The sequence below is a fragment of the Schistocerca americana genome, chromosome 1, assembly GCF_021461395.2.
Source record: "Schistocerca americana isolate TAMUIC-IGC-003095 chromosome 1, iqSchAmer2.1, whole genome shotgun sequence".
In the NCBI taxonomy this organism is placed as follows: Eukaryota; Metazoa; Arthropoda; class Insecta; order Orthoptera; family Acrididae; genus Schistocerca; species Schistocerca americana.
The window spans coordinates 1147718339-1147744539 of record NC_060119.1 but is presented as its reverse complement, the minus strand read 5'-3'; positions in this window follow the sequence as shown (position 1 = coordinate 1147744539).

The following is a 26201-nucleotide window of genomic DNA, read 5'->3' as shown; positions in this document are numbered from 1 at the left end:
AGTCTGAGCGACTCGCAAGTTTCGATAACGAGTGAAAAATTTGACAGTAAACTTCGTGCCTTGTTTAAATTACTCAGTGATATATACTGCATTATGAGACCTGGGAAAAAAAGGAAACAAGATTGATCACGTAACTGAGAAAGCTCTTGCCCTTTTCAACCCTGAACTGGGTTCTTACACCGAGGCAAGTTTTACGAAAACCGATAGACCCCCAAGGGACCCCGCCTACTAGTCATCACCGATTTCCTCCAAATCTATGGTTTATGCAGGGCTTGGCTAGAAATGAAATTAGGAAGTCCAGATGGCCAAGCGTCTAGAAAGTAGGGCGAGGCATCAGCCGTTCATGTTACCTCAGTTTCCACGCTGCGATTGGCGCAGCGAAGAGAGTCCAGAACGGTAATCCGAGGGTCTGGGAGTCGAGTCCCTATGGGGAATTATTTTCAATTTTTATTTTTAACTAGCTACACGTAACCACGCTTTGCTGTGGGTCAGACTGCTTAAACGGAAAAGAAACAAAAGGGAAAGCACACATTTCTAATTGAATATACTTCGTAATTTCCTTCTCTCCCCTGTCTCTGTCCGTCTCTTCCTGCCATTCTCTATCCGTTTTCTCCTCTTTCCCCTCTCTCTGCCTATCACTTCTTCCCCTCTCTCTGTCGACCTTCTCCTCCTCTCTCTCCACCTCCTCCTGCCCCCTCTCTCTGCCTCCTCCTTCCTGTTTTCGATGACCATTTCCTCTCACCCCTCTGCCAATCTCCTCTTATGCCTCTCTATGACCTTATTGTTGCCCTCTTTCGTCCAAAGACTGGTTTGATTCAGCTTTCCATGCTACTCTATTCCGTGCAAGGCTCTTCATCTCCGAGTAACTACTGCAACGTATATCCTTCTGAATCTGCTTGCCGTATTCATCTCGTTGTCCGTCTCTACGATTTTTAACCTCCACACTTCCCTCCAGTACTATATTGGTGATCCCTTGATGCCTCAGAATGTGTCCTACCAACCGATCCCTTCTTTAATCAGGTTGCACCACAAATTTCTCTTCTCCCTAATTCTATTTAGTACCTCCTCATTAGTTATGTGATCTACCGATCTGGTGTTCAGCATTCTCCTGTAGCACCACATTTCAAAAGCTTCTATTTTCTTCTTGTCTAAACTGTTAATCGTCCCTGTTTCACTTCCATATATGGCTACACTCCATACAAATACTTTCAGAAAGGACTTCCTGAAACTTAAATGTATATTCGATGTTAACAAATTTCTCTTCTACAGAAACACTTTTCTTGCCATTGCCAGATTGTATTTAATATCCTCCTTACTTTGACCATCATCCATTATTTTGCTTCTCAAATAGCAAACACATTAACTACTTTAAGTGTCTCATTTTCCAATCTATTTCCCTCAGCATCGCCTGATTTAATTCGACTACAGTCCATTATCCTTCTTTTGGTTTTGTTGATGTTCATCTTATATCCTCCTGTCAAGGCAAGGACCATTCTGTTCAACTGCTGTTCCAAGTCATTTGCTGTCTCTGTCATCGACAAACCTCAAAGGTTTTATTTCTGCTCCCTGGGCTTCAATTCCTACTCCAGCTTTTTTTCTTTTTTTTCCTTTAGTACTTGCTCAATATATGGGTTGAGTAACTCACTACCAAATGAACCACGGTCTCTCTTTCATGTCCCGCTACTCTTATAACTCTCGTCTGGTTTCTGTACAAGTTGGAAATAGTCTTTCGTTCCCTGTATTTTACCTCTGCTACCCTCAGAATTTCAAAGAGGGTATTCCAGTCAACACTGTCCAAAGCTTTCTCTAAGTCTACAAATGCTGTAAACGTAGATTTTTTCCTTTCCTTAACCTGTCTTCTATGAGAAATCGTAGGGTCAGTACTGCTTCGCGTGTTTCTACATTTCTCCTGAATCCAAACTGCTCTTCCCCGAGGTCGACTTCTACCAGTTTGTCCATTCTGCTGTAAAGGGTTCGTCTTAGTATTTTGCAGCCATGACTTATCAAACTGACCTTGAGACTTGTTTATTGTTATTGCAAATTCAGATTCTGTGGTAGTATTCTAATCGTAAACCAATAAACCATAAATACATCTTTCTTGTTCGCTAACAACATTTCGCTATTGTATATTTTGTGTATAGATTCGCCTTACAATGTTTACATAGTTTATCAATTTTCCAGATTGCTGTACTTCGATGTTCAATATATTTTCTAGTTGGGTCTTAATGAAATGCCTCATTTCTAAGACAGTGACTTCCTTGGCTCCTTGCGCATTCAGCATTTGAAGATGTCTTCAGCGATTCTGCTGCGACCTGATTTCCTAAGCGAAGACTGTTTATTACTTCTCTGTTCTGTTCATCACTTTTATTGCTATCTGATATTTTTCCTGTTTTTCTATATGATTGCTTCTTTCAACGATCTGCCTCCCTGTTTTTCACTTTGCCTTTATCTTAGATCATTTGTTCGTCGTTGAGAATTTTGTCTTAGCACTGCTGAATGTGCTTCTCTTTCTTGATCGGTTTCGTTGTTCCGCGCCATCTTTTGTCTTCTCGACGCTATACGACGTCGCAAAAAGTTGCTTTTACATTTGGGGATTTTGCTCCAATAATTTTCACGTTCTTTGTTATTACACACAGATATTACTTACTCCTCCTTTAAATGTCGGATTGGAACTGAATTACAGGTTTGGCGAGCAGTCTTTCCTTTGTTATTTTTTTCCTGCGATAATTACAAATAATACTGAGAGGCGCTCGGCAGAGATTACACACACAATATGTGTTGGCAGCGCCGAGTCTTAATTATGTTGGCATAACAATTTTTGCTTCCCACAACCATCCGCTTCCACCTCCCGCGACCAAACACCATAGTGCACAAAGCGAGATGAAAGGTTATTCAAAAAATGGTTCAAATGGCTCTGAGCACTATGGGACTTAACATCTGAGGTCATCAGTCCCCTAGAACTTAGAACTACTTAAACATAATTAACCTAAGGACATCACACACATCCACGCCCGAGGCAGCATTCGAACCATAGAGTCAATATCTCTGGAGTGAGCATTGTGTTATGCGCATGTTGTCAACATTAAACCAGGATTGTCACGAGTTCTCGGGACTTCGCTGTGCGTGTGTGCTTTCTGCAGCGTCTGAAGTTTATAATATCAAGAGTTTTTGTTGTGTTTCACGGTTTGTTGATAGTGTAATAGCGAGGGTGAGTTACTGTTGTTGCTACAGATGCAAAGAAAAATATGTGAAAGGAGGGATAGTAACTTTTCATGGGTACATACCATGTAGTTCTAATTATAGTTATCATATTAGTAAGAGACACTGTATATGTTTAAAAATTTCGAGACGCCTTATAATTAAGGCTTGGTTCTGTAGACCTATTTTTCTACGATTTTATGCCTATATAACAGATATTACGGCTCGTACAAAAACTTACAAACAATCGCTTCCTCTCGTAAATTTGCTAGTGAAACAAGAAACGGAATGGTTAGTTGTTTCAGTAAATACTATCCTCCATGCATTTATCAGTGACTTGTCGATTATGTATATAGATTACTCGGTCTACTATTTATTTAATAAACTGGGAGCAAGTACTTAAAATGCGTTAAATAAATACCTCAAAGTGCCACCAGTAATAAAAATTGTGCCTTAGCTCGCAAAAACGAGAAAATAAATACGCATAAATACAAGAAAAGAGGACGAATTAGCAGGGATATAATCGCTAATGTCTGGCAAATTCGGTGTTTTTCGGACACTTACAAAAGTACTAGCGTACTGTCAAGTCGTTTTGCAGGACTATCACTGCAAAAATGTACTCCCGGCTCTGCAATACTATAAAGTGCCGTATCATACCGAAAACTACCAAAAATCGAGTGCATCTGAACTATGACACCTATCGCAAAGAAGCAGAATGTAACATCACTTGCCCTTAAAAGTTACGTAGCTGGTTTATTCCCAGTATCAAATGTCGGCGCAACATATATAAATAATTCAAGACACGTGCAAAAGAATCCGTATCTACTAGGGATGTAGTGACATTCTATATATACGGACAAACACACGACGTCCCGAGATCACGTGACCAGGCCGGCAATGTATGTTGACAACACAAAATCTGTTCTGCGCATGTGAATGCTCACTCCAGAGATATTTACTCTATGATTCGAACCTGCGATCGTAGTGGTCGCGCGGTTCCAGACTGAAGCGCCTAGAACCGCTTGGCCACATCGACCGGCCTAAGGTTATTCCGATGCATAAAAGACACTGGTCTGGAGTGAACAGTTTCTTACGTTACGTACATTGCAAATAAGCCGGAACAAGATTCTATATACATTGTGTTTATCAATATTTTCATGAAATGCTTGAAAAGGAACGGCAAAGGAAAATTCGGGATTGTAAATAAATTCCCAGGAAGGAACTGTAAAGCGCACACGAGAACTTCGTAGAAAAAAGTAAGATACCTTTATTATTTTACAATTGCGTATTTACACATGCTGGAGTGATTGTCAGCGTAAAAACAGGTGAAGCAGTAGTTCAAATGGCTCTAAGCACTATGGGACTTAACATCTGAGGTCATCAGTCCCCCAGACTAAGAACTACTTAAACCTAACTAACCTAAGGACATCACACACATCCATGTCCGAGGCAGGATTCGAACCTGCGACCGTAGCAGTCGCGCGCTTTCGGACTGAAGCGCCTAGAACCACTCGGCCACCGCGGCCGGCATGGTAAGGCATGCTGGGCTTCTATTTCATCAAGGTAATACCCGTCCGAACAAGGTGAGAGTTTCTACTGCTTCGTGCTTGCCAAGCCCTACCTTGGCCAGCAACAGCGCTAGATCTTTCCCAATTGAGAAAGTGTGGAGCATTATGGCCACGGCCCTCCAACAAACTAGGGATTTTGCCGATCTAACGCGCCAATTGGGGAAATTTGGCAGGGTATCCCTCAGGAGTACATACAACAACTACATCATTGAATGCTAAGCCGGATAAGCGCCTGCATAAGGGTCAGAGGTGGACAAATGTGTCACTGATTTGGTCAATTTGTGCTGCTGTTCCTCTTGAATTGTTTGTCTTCCGAATCAGTCAATTACCAGACATAATCTACTCTTCTGCACGTGGGGCTTCATCACATCGGTCAAAATTTTTTGTGTAAGGCTGTTACAAGTTTCGCAGATTTTGATGAGTTAAAGACCTTCCTACATTTTGCAGCGTACTCATCCGCTGATTTTTGAATCCGTGGCCCAAAAGAGCCAGAACTCTCTTGTAGGCATACGAATTAGCTCCGTAGCTGTAGGTAGCTGTGTCCCCTACGTCCGACGGGCCGGGTTTACTTACATAGGAAGCTATTGTTCGCATGTAGCTTTCGAGTACGAATACCTGTAGGTTTAAACTACAATTCTTTCTTGGAAATTTATTTGCAAGCCCAAAATTTTCTTATGTCGTCCTTTTTATGCCTTTTTTGAAACTATTAATAAATAACGGCTGTCCAGGAAGTTAGGACGAACTTGAATTTTGCGAAATTTTGTTCAAATGGTTCAAATGGATCTAAGCACTATGGAACTTAACATCTGAGGTCATCAGTCACCTAGACTTAGAACTATTTAAACCTAACTAACTTAAGGACATCACACACATCCATGCCCGAGGCAGGATTCGAACCAGCGACCGTAGCAGGAGCGCGGTTCCTGACTGAAGCGCTTAGAACCGCTCGGCCACAGCGGCTGGCGATTTTGTCATACGACGGTTGGCAGCCGTGGTTTTGCTCATGTTTGTTATCTGCGATCCTTCCCATTAGTAGCTTGATAGCTTTCGCGTGGTGAGCATTGTTGTCTGATGTTCATTTTCGTCATGGAGCAGACGACAACAGAGCATCGCATCCGAGTGATAAAAAGTTATCACAGAAACTGCGAAAGTCACGCGGCAACCGTTCGTGAACTCCTTTTGCCACTCGTACGTAATGCTGCTCCAACTGAACCATCAGTTTCGAAGTTGATCCATAAATCTGAGACCACGGTTTCTGTTTCAAATGTAAGGAAACAGGAGGACCGCGTTCTGTTCGAATACGAGAAAACACTGCTGTCGTGTGCGACAATGTGACCGTAAGCCCCAGAAAATCGGTTCGCCGACGAGCTCAACAACTGAATTTATCACCAAGTTCACTGCATGAAATTCTTACAAAAGATCTGAAAATGCATGCGTACAAGATTCAACTTACACAAGAACTGAAGCCTGTAGGTCATGAAAACAGACACCGATTTGCTCAATGCGTCTTGGCTCGACAAGCGGAGAACGAGAACTTCACAAAAAGAATGATTTTCCCAGATGAGGTGCACGTCCACCTCGTGGTTATGTCGATAAGCAGAACTGCAGAATTTGGGGTAATGAAAAACCTCGAGTGATTCTGGAAGATGAGATGCACCCACAACGCAAGACTGCACTGCGTAATGTGGGTTCTGGGCAGGAGGAATGATCGGTCCGCGCCTTTTTGCAAATGGTGATGGAGCTGCCGTCAATGTGAACGGCTATGCTTCCTTATTGGTTTTTCCCCCTTAGTGATTAAAATTACGATTTTTGGTTTCTACGAGATGGAGCGACATGTCACACATCCCCAGAAACGATTACTCTGCTCAATGAAAAGTTTCCTATATACACTCCTGGAAATTGAAATAAGAACACCGTGAATTCATTGTCCCAGGAAGGGGAAACTTTATTGACACATTCCTGGGGTCAGATACATCACATGATCACACTGACAGAACCACAGGCACATAGACACAGGCAACAGAGCATGCACAATGTCGGCACTAGTACAGTGTATATCCACCTTTCGCAGCAATGCAGGCTGCCATTCTCCCATGGAGACGATCGTAGAGATGCTGGATGTAGTCCTGTGGAACGGCTTGCCATGCCATTTCCACCTGGCGCCTCAGTTGGACCAGCGTTCGTGCTGGACGCGCAGACCGCGTGAGACGACGCTTCATCCAGTCCCAAACATGCTCAATGGGGGACAGATCCGGAGATCTTGCTGGCCAGGGTAGTTGACTTACACCTTCTAGAGCACGTTGGGTGGCACGGGATACATGCGGACGTGCATTGTCCTGTTGGAACAGCAAGTTCCCTTGCCGGTCTAGGAATGGTAGAACGATGGGTTCGATGACGGTTTGGATGTACCGTGCACTATTCAGTGTCCCCTCGACGATCACCAGTGGTGTACGGCCAGTGTAGGAGATCGCTCGCCACACCATGATGCCGGGTGTTGGCCCTGTGTGCCTCGGTCGTATGCAGTCCTGATTGTGGCGCTCACCTGCACGGCGCCAAACACGCATACGACCATCATTGGCACCAAGGCAGAAGCGACTCTCATCGCTGAAGACGACACGTCTCCATTCGTCCCTCCATTCACGCCTGTCGCGATACCACTGGAGGCGGGCTGCACGATGTTGGGGCGTGAGCGGAAGACGGCCTAACGGTGTGTGGGACCGTAGCCCAGCTTCATGGAGACGGTTGCGAATGGTCCTCGCCGATACCCCCGGAGCAACAGTGTCCCTAATTTGCTGGGAAGTGGCGGTGCGGTCCCCTACGGCACTGCGTAGGATCCTACGGTCTTGGCGTGCATCCGTGCGTCGCTGCGGTCCGGTCCCAGGTCGACGGGCACGTGCACCTTCCGCCGACCACTGGCGACAACATCGATGTACTGTGGAGACCTCACGCCCCACGTGTTGAGCAATTCGGCGGTACGTCCACCCGGCCTCCCGCATGCCCACTATACGCCCTCGCTCAAAGTCCGTCAACTGCACATACGGTTCACGTCCACGCTGTCGCGGCATGCTACCAGTGTTAAAGACTGCGATGGAGCTCCGTATGCCACGGCAAACTGGCTGACACTGACGGCGGGGGTGCACAAATGCTGCGCAGCTAGCGCCATTCGACGGCCAACACCGCGGTTCCTGGTGTGTCCGCTGTGCCGTGCGTGTGATCATTGGTTGTACAGCCCTCTCGCAGTGTCCGGAGCAAGTATGGTGGGTCTGACACACCAGTGTCAATGTGTTCTTTTTTCCATTTCCAGGAGTGTATATACTTGTGTGGCAACCAGGAATGTCCTGCCAGATCATGCGATCTTACACCTTGTGACTTTTTTGTGGGGATTTGTGATATGAAACTTCCTGGCAGATTAAAACTTTGTGCCGGACTGAGGCTCGAACGCGGGACTTTTACATTTCGCGGGCAAGTGCTCTACCAACTCTTTTTTTTTTATCTCATTTTGTTCGTTTTCGTTTGTTGCATTTGCTCGGGGCGGACGTCGTAAGACATCCGCTGAAGTTCGTCGTTGATCCATTAACTCAGTTTTTTTTTTTTTTTTTAGCACAGAGGGCAGGTAACCTTCTGACCGAACACACTGAGCTACCGTGCCGGCAGCAGCTGAGCTACCCAAGCACCACTCACGACCCGTCCTCACAGCTCCAATTCTGCCAGTACCTCGTCTCCTACCTTCCAAACTTCACAGAAGCTCTCCGCTGCAGAGTGAAAATCTCATTCTGGAAACGTCCCCCAGGTTGTGGCTAAGCCATGGCAATATTCTTTCTTCCAGGAGTGCTAGTTCTGCAAGGTTCGTAGAAGAGCTTCTGTGAAGTTTGGAAGGTAGGAAACGAGGTACTGGCAGAATTGAAGCTGTGAGGGACGTCGTGAGTCCTGCTTCAGCAGCTCAGTTGGTAGAGCACTTACCCGCGAAAGGCAAAGGTCCCGAGTTCGAGTCACGGTCCGGCACACAGTTTTAATCTGCCAGGAAGTTTCAAGTCACAAATAGTACACCAATTGAAGGATGAAGTTACAAGCATTATTAACGGCATCCCACCAGGTATTCGTGAACGCCTCATCGAGAACTTCAATTAACGCATTGCTCGTTGCCGCGCGGCCTTGGGTGGTCATATGAAGGATATAATTTTTAATACATAAATGGGAGAAGTTACTTAATGTGTACGTAAAAAACCATTGCATTTTGAATAAATATTGTGTTCTATGGCACTTTATTATTCGCCCCTACTTCCAGGACCCCCCTACAGTATACTGATTATTATTTCGGCTTATTTGCAGCGTAAGTAGAGTAAAAATTGTAAATGTAAAAGAAAAAGAAGTTTCCACATAGAGACTCGACCCCTCGATTCTCGGATTACCGTTCCGTACTCTTGACCCTGCACTAACTGCTGCCTGGAAACTACGGCAACACAAATGGCTCATCCAACGCTCAGCTCGCGCCAAAAACGTTATTTCCCCTAAACGCTTGGCCCTTTGGAGCTGCCACTCCTGACACTTTCACTTCTGTATGTACGATAAATCTGGACGCAATCTGTGAAGACGAGCCAGCGCTGGCCCTTTGTCTGAAGGCTAAAAGCCTTAGTGGGTGTCCTGATATATTACACAATCTTTTCGTTTGCACATGTAGGTTATCGTATGTACGTATAGATTATAGATTTAAAGTAGCTCATTGAAGTTTTTACAATAAGATGCAAAGTTACTTACAGATTCATTTTTTGTAAGCTGAACAGCTTCCTCTCATGATGCAAACTGGTTGAAAGTTTCCAGTACTCCTTGTAGCCACTGTTTTCCAAGTGTAGTTCTGTAACTGCCATTATCCGTGTATAGAGTGTCATTCGTTTCTGTGAGTGTTGCCAACTTTCTCAGGTTTTGATTTCAGTTGTTTGACTACATGTGTGTTGATGTAAGTTCTCTCTCTGTGTGTGTGTGTGTGTGTGTGTGCGTGCGTGTGCGTGCACTGTTATTTTTTTATTATTTATTTATTTACTTTTTCTTTTTTCGTTATTACTCTTTTTCATTTAAGTACTCAAAAGAGGAATAGAATTCGTTATTACCTATTTAGGATATCTGTCTATTATATGACCAATTGTATTGTATTGTATTGCATGTTAACTGGGGGCCTAGAAACGACGGAGAGGCTCCGTCCCCGCCGCAGCCGCAGTGGTCCACAACCCCACGACGGCTTCCGCAGTCTACTTCACACTTCCGCCGCCCCACACCGAACCACTCTTTCAGGGTTATTGTGCGGCTCGGCCCCCGGTGGACCCTCCCAGGGAACGTCTCACACCAGACGAGTGTAACCCCTATGTTTGTGTGGTAGAGTAATGGTGGTGTACGCGTACGTGGAGAACTTCCTTGCGCAGCAATCGCCGACATAGTGTAGCTGAGGGGAACCAGCCAGCATTCGCTGGAGCAGATGGAAAACTGCCTAAAAACCATCCACAGACTGGCCGGCTCACCTGACTTCGACACAAGTCCGCCAGGCGGATTCGTGCCGGGGACCAGGCGCTCCTTCCCAATCCGGAAAACCATGCGGACGGCTAACCGAGCGGCCATATGACCAATTAGTGTAAAAAGTGATTGGTTAGTCATATTCACTTGGTCATTTAGCTTCTTTTCAACCTTCGTTTTGTGTATATGATTATTTTCTTGTAAAGTTAGGGGATGTCTTTCATTATTTATTCTAACTACTGTCATGTCTTTCTCTCTTGCGGGTTTGTGATTGTTTGCTCTTAAATGTTCTGCAAAAGTTGAGTGACTTGTCCCACATTTCCATGCTCTGATATATTCTTTGTATCGGGTGTCGAATGTTCTGCTGGTTTGTCTTACCTTCCACCCTTGCTTTGTAGTTGGTGTTTTCCAGCTTTTAGTGGGTGTTTGTGTTTTTTGTTATTTTTGGAATGTACTTATGGACCGAACTGTCTAGTTTGAATGTTTTGTTATGCCTTGTCCTTTTTTTCCCCGGTTAACATTCCATGGCGAATTATTGAGTTGAACTTCAAAATCGTCCACGGTCCAATTTTGATGATCCTGTGCCCACTGCTGTCATAAATGGCGATGTCAAAGTGGGAACGCGTAGTAAGTGTCGTCTGCTGCGAAGCCCCATATTGAACAATGTGTGCTGAACGGTGTCCTCTGAAACACTCGTGCCTGCGCTAGCATTGTACTCTGTCTTCAGATCTGTCACAGGTGGCCACCCATACTGCTTTAAAGAACGAGAGAACTTCTAGCCTCCACGCTATGTGACGAGGTGTGGTCATCACACATCTTCTCGTCCACTTGGTTTCACTCTCCTACAGTCAATTTTCGTGACAGTGGTACGCGAACAGCCGACTAGATCCGCCCTTTCCGAGTTACCAGGCGCCCAGGCATAATACACTCCTGGAAATTGAAATAAGAACACCGTGAATTCATTGCCTCAGGAAGGGGAAACTTTATTGACACATTCCTGGGGTCAGATACATCACATGATCACACTGACAGAACCACAGGCACATAGACACAGGCAACAGAGCATGCACAATGTCGGCACTAGTACAGTGTATATCCACCTTTCGCAGCAATGCAGGCTGCTATTCTCCCATGGAGACGATCGTAGAGATGCTGGATGTAGTCCTGTGGAACGGCTTGCCATGCCATTTCCACCTGGCGCCTCAGTTGGACCAGCGTTCGTGCTGGACGTGCAGACCGCGTGAGACGACACTTCATCCAGTCCCAAACATGCTCAATGGGGGACAGATCCGGAGATCTTGCTGGCCAGGGTAGTTGACTTACACCTTCTAGAGCACGTTGGGTGGCACGGGATACATGCGGACGTGCATTGTCCTGTTGGAACAGCAAGTTCCCTTGCCGGTCTAGGAATGGTAGAACGATGGGTTCGATGACGGTTTGGATGTACCGTGCACTATTCAGTGTCCCCTCGACGATCACCAGTGGTGTACGGCCAGTGTAGGAGATCGCTCCCCACACCATGATGCCGGGTGTTGGCCCTGTGTGCCTCGGTCGTATGCAGTCCTGATTGTGGCGCTCACCTGCACGGCGCCAAACACGCATACGACCATCATTGGCACCAAGGCAGAAGCGACTCTCATCGCTGAAGACGACACGTCTCCATTCGTCCCTCCATTCACGCCTGTCGCGACACCACTGGAGGCGGGCAACACGATGTTGGGGCGTGAGCGGAAGACGGCCTAACGGTGTGCGGGACCGTAGCCCAGCTTCATGGAGACGGTTGCGAATGGTCCTCGCCGATACCCCAGGAGCAACAGTGTCCCTCATTTGCTGGGAAGTGGCGGTGCGGTCCCCTACGGCACTGCGTAGGATCCTACGGTCTTGGCGTGCATCCGTGCGTCGCTGCGGTCCGGTCCCAGGTCGACGGGCACGTGCACCTTCCGCCGACCACTGGCGACAACATCGATGTACTGTGGAGACCTCACGCCCCACGTGTTGAGCAATTCGGCGCTACGTCCACCCGGCCTCCCGCACGCCCACTATACGCCCTCGCTCAAAGTCCGTCAACTGCACATACGGTTCACGTCCACGCTGTCGCGGCATGCTACCAGTGTTAAAGACTGCGATGGAGCTCCGTATGCCACGGCAAACTGGCTGACACTGACGGCGGGGGTGCACAAATGCTGCGCAGCTAGCGCCATTCGACGGCCGACACCGCTGTTCCTGGTGTGTCCGCTGTGCCGTGCGTGTGATCATTGCTTGTACAGCCCTCTCGCAGTGTCTGGAGCAAGTGTGGTGGGTCTAACACACCGGTGTCAATGTGTTCTTTTTTCCATTTCCAGGAGTGTAGTATGCCCTCTGTCGGAGTCGCTTATTCAGTGTGTTTCACCACTTGCTGGAATGATTCCCCTCTCGCCTCTGCCCCGATTATAAACTTTCCTTACCACGTCACATCCCGAAACTGCAAAGGGTAGGCTGGACGCTAATGATATCCGATACACGGTTTCTAGATCTAAGCCTAATATACGGCAGATGAGGAAGAATTCCGTCGACCGGAGAGTTTCCGATAACTGGTGCCTTACTCCAATCTCGGTCCATTGTCTTTTGTCGCCTGTGGTCTTGTGGTGCTGTATTAGATAAGAGGTGAACAGAGTCAGCTGGTATTGACTGACGACAGTTTTCACTGTTCGTGGAGGTATGTACCGTCTATGCAGTTAAATGAAGACAGCTTGTTTACTGCTATGCGTGTTTCGCTTCTTTTATTTGGAAAGCATCAACAGTGGCCGGAAATACATGTTAGAAGCAACTTTTGTAATACAAGTTGCTTTTAACCTATATAAAAAAAAATAAACACGACAAAATGTAATACAGCAGCATATTATAGCTACCACATAATAAGTTTATTATATGTACAAAAGGAAACATGTATTTCAGGCCACTGATGATGCTTCCCACTTCCCAAATAAAAGAAGCGAAACGTGTATAGCAATAAACTGCCTTCATTTAGTTGCATAGACGGTACATACCTCCACTAATTTAGAGCGACTAAGGGAAAGACGGAAAGCACAAAAAAGACGAGTTTTCACTGTGTTGTTTATCTGAGAAATATCGATGTTCATTAGAGTGTCGTGAAAAAATTTCAAGTTCATCGGTTAAGAACTTATGGAGAAGTTTGGTAACAACGTTTCTTCACTCTGTGTTACATATATATTATGATATAGTATATATTAAAAATATATACAGCATATATCCGCCTGAACGTCCATTAGAGGGTCGTATAAAAATCTGTGGTAAATCGGTCAAGAACGTTGCGAGATTTTTAGTAGCAACGTTTCCCCTTTATATATTACATACATATTTAAAATATATAGTCTGTGTCTGTCTGAATGCTCATTTCAGTGTCATGTAAAAACCTGAAGTAAACTGCTCAAATTCAAATGGTTCAAATGGCTCTGAGCACTATGTGACTTAACTTCTGAGGTCATCAGTCGCCTAGAACTTAGACCTAATTAAACCTATCTAACCTAAGGACATCACACACATCCATGCCCGAGGCAGGATTCGAACCTGCGACCGTAGCGGTCACGCGGTTCCAGACTGAAGCGCCTTTGACCGCTCGGCCACACCGGCCGGCAAGCTGTTCAAGTACTATTCGATATTTCTGCTAACAACATGAAGCAACGACTTGTCTTTATGCGCTAGTGTAGATATAGATTACTTTCTCCTGGAAATCAGTTTACACTTTGAAAGAGATTTAATTTTTTTTCAAGAAGAATATGCCGATGCGCGCACGTCTGGTAATGTTCACTTGAAGGTAGATGGATCAACTGACGACTGTGTGTGTTACAATGTCAGCTGTGAGAAAGCTTCAAGTGATTTCCCTTTCATTACCGCACTAAACCTTCTAAAGTATGAAGCCGTTGCAGTGCTGACTTACGTTTTACACATAAACAGGTGATCATTCTACTCGTGGGTCCTCAGTACCCCTTCTAATGCCGCCATCTCTCACTATGTTAAATATTATCAAAAAATCAAAAGTCTCGCCAAACCTCGCTTTTACAATGAAGTGCTTCATATCAGTTGTCTCCAACTTCTTAAACAATTGAAGAACAGAGCTGACAGGTTTGAGTTTGTATACAATTTTTAATATGAAAATTGAAAGTAATTATTTTAATTTAGATATCTTATTTCTTCAAGTTTATGTAATTTTCTTCATACTGTTGACATAGCAATCTTGATGTATGTAATATTACTGATCGATGCAGAAAGATATTAGGTTCATCTAATGTTGAGTGTTAGTCCAAATACAATGGCGGAAAAAATAGTAACACAAAAAAAATAATTAATTTAGAGTAATGAAATTTCGGGACTACGTTTGTTTAGGTAACAAACGTAAGTGTTTAACATTGTAAGATCACAGGTGATGTAAGTGCCAAATAAGGCATTGCAAATGTGACATGCTGGTACATTAAAAGCCGGTGTACACGCCGGAATGTTGAACGCAAGCATGCAGACATGCATATACTGTGTTGTACGAGTGCCGGATGTCAGTTGGTGGGATGGAGCTACATGTCTGTTGCACTTGGTCGATCAATACAGGGACGGGTGATGATGGCTGTGGATGACGCTGGAGTTGCCGTCCGATGATGTCCCATATATCTTCGATTGGAAACAGATCTGACAATCGAGCAGGCCACGACAATATGTCGACAATCTGCAGAGTATGTTAGGTTACACCCCCTGGAATGCTGATCATGAATGGCAGCACAACAGGTCGAATAAACAGGCTGACGCACACATTTGCAGTCAGGGTGCGTGGGACCATCACGGGAGTGCTACTGCTGTGATACGAAATCGCATCCCAGGCCATAACTCTAGGGGTAGGTGCAGTGCGCCTAGCACGCAGGCAGGTTGGTTGCGAGGCCCAACCGACCTCCCAGCGAACACACTGCCGTCACTGGCACCGAGGCAGAACCAGCTGTCATCAGGTAACACAACAGATCTCCACTCTGCCCCCCAATGAGCTTCCGCTTGACAGCACTGGAGTCGCCGATGGCGTTGGTTTGCGGTCAGTGGAATGTACGCTACAGGGCATCTTCCTCGGTGGTGTCCTTGAAGTAACCGATCTGTAACATCTACATCTACATGGATACTCTGCAAATCACATTTAAGTGCCTGGCAGAGGGTTCATCGAACCAACTTCACAATTCTCTATTATTCCAATCTCGTATAGCGCGCGGAAAGAATGAACACCTATATCTTTCCGGACGAGCTCTGATTTCCCTTATTTTATCGTGGTGATCGTTCCGCCCTATGTAGGTCGGTGTCAACAAAATATTTTCGCATTCGGAGGAGAAAGTTGGTGATTGGAAATTCGTGAGAAGATTCCGTCGCAACGAAAAACGCCTTTCTTTTACAAAACGTGCTGCCTTTCTTTGAACTTTTTCGATGTACTCCGTCAGTCCTATCTGGTAAGGACCCCACAACGCGCAGCAGTATTCTAAAAGAGGACGGAAAAGCCTAGTGTAGGCAGACTCCTTAGTAGGTCTGTTACATTTTCTAAGCGTCCTGCCAATAAATCACAGTCTTTGGTTAGCCTTCCCCACAACATTTTCTATGTGTTCTTTCCAATTTAAGTTGTTCGTAATTGTAATACCTAGGTATTTAGTTGAATTTACGACTTTTAGATTAGACTGATTTATCGTGTAACCGAAGTTTAACGAGTTCCTTTTAGTACTCAAGTGGATGACCTCACACTTTTCGTTATTTAGGGTCAACTGCCACTTTTCGCACCATTCAGATATTTTTTCTCAATCGTTTTGCAGTTTGTTTTGATCTTCTGATGACTTTACTAGTCGATAAACAACAGTTCGTTGGGTCACTATGGTGCTAGCTGCTGTTCAGATTGCTGCTGCAGATGCAGTACGACGCGCCAGAGCCATACGCCGAACACGATGGTCTTCTCTCTAGGTAGTGCCACGTGGCCGTCCAGAGCCCAATCTTCTCGCGACCGTACGTTCTCGTGACCACGTCTGCCAGCATTCATATACAGCGGCGACATTCCTGCCAAGTCCTGCATTATCTCCGTAGGAACACCCAGCTTCTCGTAGACCTATAATGGGACCTCTTTCAAACTCAGTGAGGTGATGATAAAGGCGTCTCTGTCGCCTTAAAAGCATTCTTGACTAACATCAGCTCACCACGTCCAATCTCAAAGATAACTAACGCTCACGACCGTCACAGCGCGTATTTAGAGCAAACCTCGCTTGCAACCTCATAGCGGCTCTACTAAGGCTAGTCTTGTGCGACTGCCACGGAATTTGGACAGACACCATCTTTCAGATGTAGTAACACGCCTACCAAATTTCGTTTATGTTCCACAACTCCTTCTTGGAGTTGCGATTTTTTTTCCCATCAGTGTAGTAAAAGTCATAGGTGTTGATATTCACTATTAACACATATTCCATATTTTCTAAATGATAACACTTCAAATAAAGAATTACAGACACAACACAACATGCACGTAATATAAAACCAACTTTCACATGTCACTTCCTGCCTATTTCTGATTAATCGTCCGCCTGCTTAGCTGGGTGGTAAGGTGCTCGCCTCCCATGCAAGCGTGCCAGGTTCGATTCACGCCCGGGTTGGAGATTTTCTCCGCTCGTGGACTGGGTGTTGTGTTGTCATCATCATTTCGTCTTCATCAACGGCGCACAAGTCGCCCAATGTAGCGTCGAATGAAATAAGACTTGCAGTTGGCGGCCGAACTTCCCCGAATAGGGGCCTCCCAGCCAGCGATGCCATACGCTCATTTCCATTTTTTTCCGACTAATAAAGAAGCACGTAGATATTACATACATAAAAGAAAGTCGGTATCATAACACATGAGTAACTTTGATATTCTTTTCTAAAGTTATTTTGGAAGTTTATAAGTAACAATTTTAACGTCAATTACTTAAAATGTAATTACAATTTGATAAATAAATACTGAAATAAAATGAAAAATAATACAGTTTTTTTAAAGTAGTAAAATTAATATCATTTATGTTAGATTCGTGTTTGAGCACACATTCTACATATAAATGTATAAAACTATTTTATTTATGTCATTAAAATTACTCATAACGCCAGATTACAATTTGAACTTATCTGTATCGTGTAGTAGATTTATGAAGTGTATCCGGTTGTTCGATGTGTAATGGAAGTGTTTCATTAAGCAGTCCCATTACACTCTGCAGCTTTCAACAATCACAATACACGCTTTCCACCTTCTGCTACGAGCAACTCTAATTATACTCTCTGTTAATTTACCATCAATAGCAGCATATGTTAGATGTTTCGCATACAACAATTGACTGTTATTGTGAGTGGAATCCCGATTTGATATTGTTGTCGTTTTGGTTCTTAGTCAGAAGATCGTTTTAATGCTACTCTTCACGCTCTTCAATCCTATGCAAGTCTCTTCATCTCTAGATGACTACGGTGCAATATATCTACTTGAACATGCTTACTGTAATCGACCTTTTGTCTTCATCACATTTCTCTCCATTATCAAATTAACTATTCCTTGACGTCTAGAGATGTGTGTTTCCATAACCTCTCTTTCATTTAAGTTGTGCCATAAAATTCCGTGATCTATGATTCGATTCAGTAACTCTTTTTAATTACCCGAGATATTTGTCTGATCTTCAGCATTCTTTTGTATGACACATTTAGAGAACTTCTCATGTCAAAACCAGATGACAAACAGTATCATCTGATAATGGAATAGCTCCCTAGCATTTGCATTAACTGAACTTAGCCAGTGCCAAAAAGATCAGTTAACATCATAAATTATAATATCTGTTCGTGTTAGACCTTATTGTTGGGCTTAATTTTCTCTACATTGGCTCAGTAAATGGAATGACCCAAAGCAATGTACAAAATAGCATTTATTTACACGCTACATTCTTTGTACACTTAGAGTAGCTTTTGACAACGTTGACTTGGATACTCTCTTTCAAATTCCAAAGGTAGCTAGGGTAAAACATAGGGAGCGAAAGGCTATTTGCAATTTGTGCAGAAACCAGATGGCGGTTGAGAAGGCAGTGGGACAGGATTGTAGCCTATCAACGATGGTTTCAATCTGTATATTGAACAAGCAGTGAACGAAAGAAAAGAAAGTTTTGCAATAGGGAGCTAATGAATGCACCAAGGCCGGATCTGCCTCGCAAGGGGCCTCCCGCCCAATGACGCCAAACGCTCATTTCTATTATTGCTGTGCAGGACAAACCCGACTTTTAAGAACTGCCAGAGCGAAACAAATAGAGATGACCGAAATGCAGCCCTGCAGATACAAAGCTGGTTAACTGACGCTGCTGTTGCTGATGATGAACAATATATTCATCCACTAATTAAGAGACTTTCTAAAAAAAAGTGGACTTCTTTTTTGACCGAAATAGTTTGTCTTTATGCAGCACTGAAATCAAATGACGTCTGTACTGAGTGAGCATTAATTTCTACTGCTATACTGAAGACAGGAAAAATATACGCGCCTCTGCATATGTTGTTTAAATGAATCATGAAGCTACAGAACAGGCATTCACTTTTATATGCTAAAAATTCTGAAAACGGATAATACACTAGTAAATGTATTTTATTCGTACATGATTCGACGAATAATTGAGAACTGAAACGTCACATCATAAGCTAATAAAGTCCACGAGTGTGCTTGGGATCCTTTGGCAACGAGTCATACGTAGGTAATTGACCGCTCTCTGTGTGAAGTATTTCTCCCATTAATTGACCAATTCAGTGTCTGTATGAATTTCGTAGGAAAATATCAAGGGCGACTGTTCAACGTTTTCGCAAATTAAATTTTTTGCTTCGTGCGTATTTGATTTAGAGCTGAGAGGAAATGCTTGCTTAATTGCAGGTTGAATAAATCATACTGTGAAACGTTATGACCTGCAGTAGACAGCTTTGAGTGTTTGTAGTTTACATTAGATAGCAGATTAGCTGTATTCGTCGGTTTTTCATTTCTAAACAGCACTACAAAATACACACACACACACACACACACACACACACAGAGAGAGAGAGAGAGAGAGAGAGAGAGAGAGAGAGAGAATACACACAGTGGTGGAAATTAGTATAAAGGCATGTGGTTATTTGTGGGGAAAAACATGTTTATTTACGCATTTGGTGTTGAACGCATTTTTCCGTACAGTTTGCAACCAAGCAAAACAAAATACATTCTCATTTTACCATCAGCATTGGTACTTAAGCAATTTAAAGAAATAAGACAATCTTAGTGGAAATTGATATAAAGGCACTTATGAATTGTTGTCAGAATAACCTGAGGTGTACAGTAAATAGACGGCAACTATTTAGTCGAACCTCCATTATTGTTAATTACAGCGAAAATCTTCTTAGGCATTGATTGTAATAAGGGCAGTGACCCTTTCTTCCGAGATAGAGATCAATTCCATTCGAACTGCAGATTTCAGCTCGACCACAAACTGTCATCCATTGCAATAAACACAGAGAGGTGGGATCCCCCATAGATTCTTCAGTGCACTTTAATCTGGACTTTTCGATGACCACCTCAGGAGTTGAATTTCTTTACCCTGAAACCATCATCGGCAGACCTAATCCATTGCAATAAACACAGAGTGGTGCGATCCCCCATAAGTGCACTAAAATCTGGACTTTTCGATGACCACCTCAGGAGTTGAATTCCTTTACCCTGAAACCATCACTCGGCAGACCTGTGAATCCCAGCGTTATAGTGTTGGAATAGTAAATTATCATCGTCAAATTCGTTATACACACGAACCAATTTAATTTCCAGCATTCCTGCATAATCATCGGACTTAGTTTTCGGGTGCAGTCGTGCTATGTTGGACGTGCCGTTAGTACAAAACGGTACCACTGCCACCCCCAACGTTTCTACTCATTCAACGTGTTCTTCTGAACACATGCCAGGAATACTGAAAACCATCTCATCTATACAAATTAAACTTCTTCTCATCACTGAAAACTGCTTTGTTAAAAAAAAAAAATGGTTCAAATGGCTCTGAGCACTATGGGACTTAACTTCTGAGGTCATCAGTCCCCTAGAACTTAGAATTACTTAAACGTAACAAACCTAAAGACATCACACACATCCATGCCCGAGGCAGGATTCGAACCTGCGACCGTAGCGGTCGCGCGGTTCCAGACTGTAGCGCCTAGAACCGTTCGGCCACCCCGGCCGGCGCTTTCTTCCATTCCACGATGCACGAAACATGTTCTTCCGCAAGCTTTAGTGGAGCCTCCTTATGCGCATGTTTAAAGATGGGTTACGGAGCAGTTTCTTTTATGTCAAATTCGCGTCTTGAGCCAGAATTTGTCTAACGCGCGTGTCCAGCCACATTTGCCATACTGTGTATCCAGTCTGACAAAATTATCAGTAACACAACTGGAACGTCCTAATTTCTTAGCAATCTGGCTATTAGACAGCCTCATTTCCTTGTGCGCTTTAATACTTGCTTGCTCGGCACCCGATAGAGGCTTTTCACGCGGTATTGTCACAATAACTGCCGTGCGACCTTAACTGACACACCTCTAAACTGCAACTGTAGCGAACTGTTGACATTTAGCACTGCGCACCTCATCTAGTGGACGTGCCTTTATACCAACTTCCGCCCCTTCCTACGCGAAAGACCGCCTTTATAAGTTTTTAAGTACTAATTCTAATGGTGAAATGAAAACGAATTTTGTTTTGCTTTGTTGTGAACTGTGCGGGAAAAATGAGTGCAATACCAAATACGTAAATAAATATGTTTTTTCCACAAATAGCCACGTATCTTAATACTAATTTCCATCACTATATGTAGTCAAGGTATTAGGCGCAGTTCGACACCTGTCAACACAGATGCTTTCAAAAGTGGTTGGTTGTGCAAAGAGATCTAACTTGGCTGTTGTCACCGATGTATTCTCCAATGGCGATCTGAATAACGAACTTACCTCATAGCGTTGTTGCTCAATTCTCGTCTCGTTTGTTTGTCCATAATTCCGTCTGCTGGCTCGTTTGGGCGAGTGCTAGCAATTTAATGGTTGGAAGATTTGATGAAGCCTTCAGTATGCAGATTGGGTATCGCAGTCGTTGATGGGGCGTAGAGCAGGTGTTGTGTGATTCTGCATCGGGTGTCCCATGCAACCTACTACACTATTTATTGAGTTTAACAAAGAGTCACTGCCTAAAAATAGCCAGTATGTCTATAAAGCATGTCCCAAACGCCGAGGGGTCACAATTATTCGGTGGTAGAGAACGGTAAACTGATTACTCTAAACTAATGGCCGGAAAAATATTTGTTTTTTGTTTTTATTGTTCCGAACAACTTCAACGTTACAGCAGCAACTTAAGCTCACACACTACTGACCATGAAAACTGCAGCGTCAGCAAGGAGTTTGGTTGACTGGTTGAGATTTTCACTCTGCAGCGGAGTGTGCGCTTTTGTGAAGCCTCCTGGCAGATTGGAGCTGTGTGCCGGACCGAGACTCGAGCTCGGGACCTTTGCCTTTCGCGGGCAAGTGCTCTACCACGTATGGTTACGACATTGCATGCTGCTTCAACACGGTGCCTGACAAGAAGCCCTCGGACACATAATGAAAGTTATTTTAATGATAAGAACTGTAATGGAACTTCTATTTTTCTGATTCCAAGCCTGAAGTGAATGAAACGGGAATTATTACATACTGTAAAAGCTAACAATCCGACTGCAAGAATTTTGCCCCTAATCTGCGCAAAACTGGATAACGCGTTGCAGTACTGTTCTGTCTTGCCCGGCGATATGCTAAAGCTGTAAATTGCTGTACCTACACAGAGACGCTCGAGAGGTGCAATGACTTCTTTCTTAAATGCAAATCGAACATGCTTGGTTGGATCACCATTAAAAAGAATTGTAAGTGAAAGGTTGGTAAAAAAATGAAATATGCACATAAATTACAACACTCTGTTTTCTGTATATTGAGATCAACTGCTCAAGGCAGATTTTAAATTTAATGAACTTCTCAGCATCCAAACAATACACTTTCGTGTCTCTCAAATCTTACAACTTTCAGTACAATAAACAAGTTCGTTCGATGGCGCAGCAACAGTGAAAAATATTAACATCATTATTTTGTTTACCTGACACTCCATTAGATTTCTTCCTTCACAAATCAGTCTCGTAATCATGTTGATTGAACAAAAAGATAAATTTTCATTTGAATCATAATACTGCCATAGCTTTCTCACTAAAACTGCTTAAAATTATCAGCTTAACTCTAACACACTTGTACTTCGACTCCACTCGCTACCAGCGCTAAACTTTGCTTTACTTCGACTGTTTCCCTGCGCCCTCGCGCAGCTCAAAGGTGATAGCTTAACCTCTTCTACAGCTTACAAAAACGCTGCTCGCTCACAATCGATTCAGATACCAAAAATTCACATACCAAATTTATACATCACACCTATCAATATTAACCGATTCGTCTCGTATTTGGCAGGTTGCTTGCGTACAACCTCTTAAGATATTTTGCTTCAACGTCTCCCCCCCCCCCCCCCCCCCCCCGCCACGCCTGGCCGACACTTTTGGGAAAAGCACTCCTATAGCGGATGACGCACACAGCCGGCCGAAGTGGCCGTGCGGTTCTAGGCGCTGCAGTGTGGAACCGCGAGACCGCTATGGTCGCAGGTTCGAATCCTGCCTCGGGCATTGATGTGTGTGATGTCCTTGGGTTAGTTAGGTTTAACTAGTTCTAAGTTCTAGGGGACTAATGACCTCAGAAGTTGAGTCCCATATTGCTCAGAGCCGTTTGAACCATTTGATGACGCACAATCGGCTCAAAATTGGCGGAATCAATAGACGATTGAGCATGTTTCATCACCAAGGTGAATTTCTGTTCACACAGACAAGAATTCCCGTTTCATTCACTTCAGGCTTGGAATCAGAAAAATAGAAGTTCCACTACAGTTTTTATCATTTAAATAATTTTCATTATGTGTCCGGGGGCTTCTTGTCAGGCGTCGTGTTGAAGCAGCATGCAATGACGTAACCATACCTGGTAGAGCACTTGCCCGCGAAAGACAAAGGTCCCGAGTTAGAGTCTCGGTCCGGCACACAGTTTTAATCTGCCAGGAAGTTTCATATCAGCGCACACTCCGCTGCAGAGTGAAAATCTCATTCTGGTATCCATACCTGTCAACCAAACTTTGTACAGCTTTTGTGGTCTACTTTGGAGAGAAGTGTGGGTCATTGCTACCCACCTCCATCATCGTTACCCGAAGTTGCCACTATTTCGCAGGAAGAATGGTATAAGATTCCCTTGAAAACCATATTTATCCATTCCTAGACGACTGGAAGCTATTTTGAAAGTCAACGGTTTCCCCGCACCGTATTGGGCATTGTAATGTGCTGTGTTTTTGGTGTTTCCAAATTCTCGTTCACCCCCTATAGATGACGTTACTCCTACCTGCTTTCTGCCGCTGCGCTGAAATGCAAATCATTTGCATATCCAATCACGTAACACAGTTCATACCTGTTTGACGTTTGTTGCAATTTTGAAGGACAGCAATGTGGTAAATGTTCAGAGTAACCACTTGTCTACTGTACAACGAGACAATTAGATATGATCCTAATAACATATTCCTCTCGACTTCTTCCGCATTTAGGAAGCAAACGTCTTTACATAACGCTGTGGAAGAAAACGTAGAAATGAGATCCGACGATCGCGCTGATCACAGGATAGGATCACGTCCTCTAATTGTGCAAAGACAGTATCTGTTTATTCCATCACATCTGGGACTATATTATTTCTTCTTACGATATTTCGGCTGCCAGCCATATGCACTACTGGCCATTAAAATTGCTACACCAAGAAGGAATGCAGGTGATAAATGGGTATTCATTGGACAAATATATTATACAAGAACTGACATATGATTTCATTTTCACCCAATTTGAGTGCATAGATCCTGAGAAATCAGTACCCAGAACAACCACCTCTGGCCGTAATAACGGCCTTGATACGCTTGGGCATTGAGTCAAACAGAGCTTGGATGGCGTGTAGAGGTACAGCTGGCCATGCAGCTTCAACACGTTACCACTGTTCATCAAGAGTAATGACTGGCGTATTGCGACGAGCCAGTTGCTCGGCCACCACTGACCAGACGCGTTCAATTGGTGAGAGATATGGAGAATATGTTGGCCAGGGCACCACTTGAACATTTTCTGTATCCAGAAAGGCCCGTACAGGACCTGCAACATGCGGTCGTGCATTATCCTGCTGAAATGTAGGGTTTCGCAGTGATCCAATGAAGGGTAGAGCCATGGGTCGTAACACATCTGAAATGTAACGTCCACTGTTCAGAGTGGCGTCAATACGAACAAGAGGTGACCGAGACGTGTAACCAATGGCACCCCATACCATCACGCCGGGTGATACGCCAGTACGGCGATGACGAATACACGCTTCCAATGTGCGTTCACCGCGATGTCGCCAAACACGGATGGGACCATCATGATGCTGTAAACAGAACCTGGAATCATTCGAAAAAATGACGCTTTGCCTATCGTGCAGCCAGGTTCGTCGTTGAGTACACCATCGCAGGCGCTCCTGTCTGTGATGCAGCGTCAAGGGTAACCGCAGCCATGGTCTCCAAGCTGATAGTCCATGCTGCTGCAAACATCGTCGAACTGTTCGTGCTGATGGTTGTTGTCTTGCAAACGTCCCCATCTGTTGACTCAGGGATCGAGACGTGGGTGCACGATCCGTTACAGCCATGCGGATAAGATGCCTGTCATCTCGACTGCTCGTGATACGAGGCCGTTGGGATCCAGCACGGCGTTCCGAATTACCCTCCTGGACCCACCGATTCCATATTCTGCTAACAGTCATTGGATCTCGACCAACGCGAGCAACAATGTCGCGATACGATAAACCGCAATCGCGACAGGCTACAATCCGACCTTTATCAAAGTCGGAAACGTGATGTTACGCATTTCTCCTCCTTACGCGAGGCATCACAACAACGTTTCAGCAGGCAACGCCGGTCAACTGCTGTTTGAGCATGAGAAAACGGTTGTAAACTTTCCTCATGTCAACACGTTGTAGGTGTCGCCACCGGCGCCAACTTTGTGTGAATGCTCTGAAAAGCTAATCATTTGCATATCACAGCATCTTCTTCCTGTCGGTTAAATTTTGCGTCTGTAGCACGTCATCTCCGTGGTGTAGCAATTTTAATGGCCAGTAGTGTATCTGTCTTCAAGGTGAATCGGTTGACAGAATTAAAACTGTGTAGTGCCAGAGATAAGGCAGTTGACCAATACCTGAACTGTTCCGTAATACGTGGAATAACCAGTGGAAATACCAGTATTCAGCCACAGCAGATTTACTGGGCTGTAGAATGTGGGAGCGTCGCTTGTATTCGGTGCACCGTTCTTGTGCAGTGCGTACTGATTGTCCTATGTACCTTTTATCATCACACTGACAAGGATTATCATCAGTACCATTTCATGTTTGCGGGAAAGTGAAGATACTGGCCGCGCCTCATCCTACTGCGATTCAATGACGAAGAGAGCTGTGGGAATACAATTGGCAGACCACCTGCTCAACAGAGACGAGGGTTTCCAGTTCGACGTATCAAGGAAAACACTCATTGGACACCTGCGCTCTTAGAGTAATTATTGTTGTGTGTCATTGTTGCCTGCCATTTCAACACAAGCCATCCGTTTTAGTGATTAACCATATAATTCGTAAGTGCTGTGGATTTGCTAACTGCGCTTGCAGTGTTTTATTCCTTAGACGCATGAAGTTTCATCTGTGGCTGGTGCTTTGTCTTATCTCCCAGGCAAGCATCTTCCCTCTACTGTGCTGCGTCAAGTGGTTTTCACCTTGAAGACCGGTGTACAGCTGGCAGCCGAA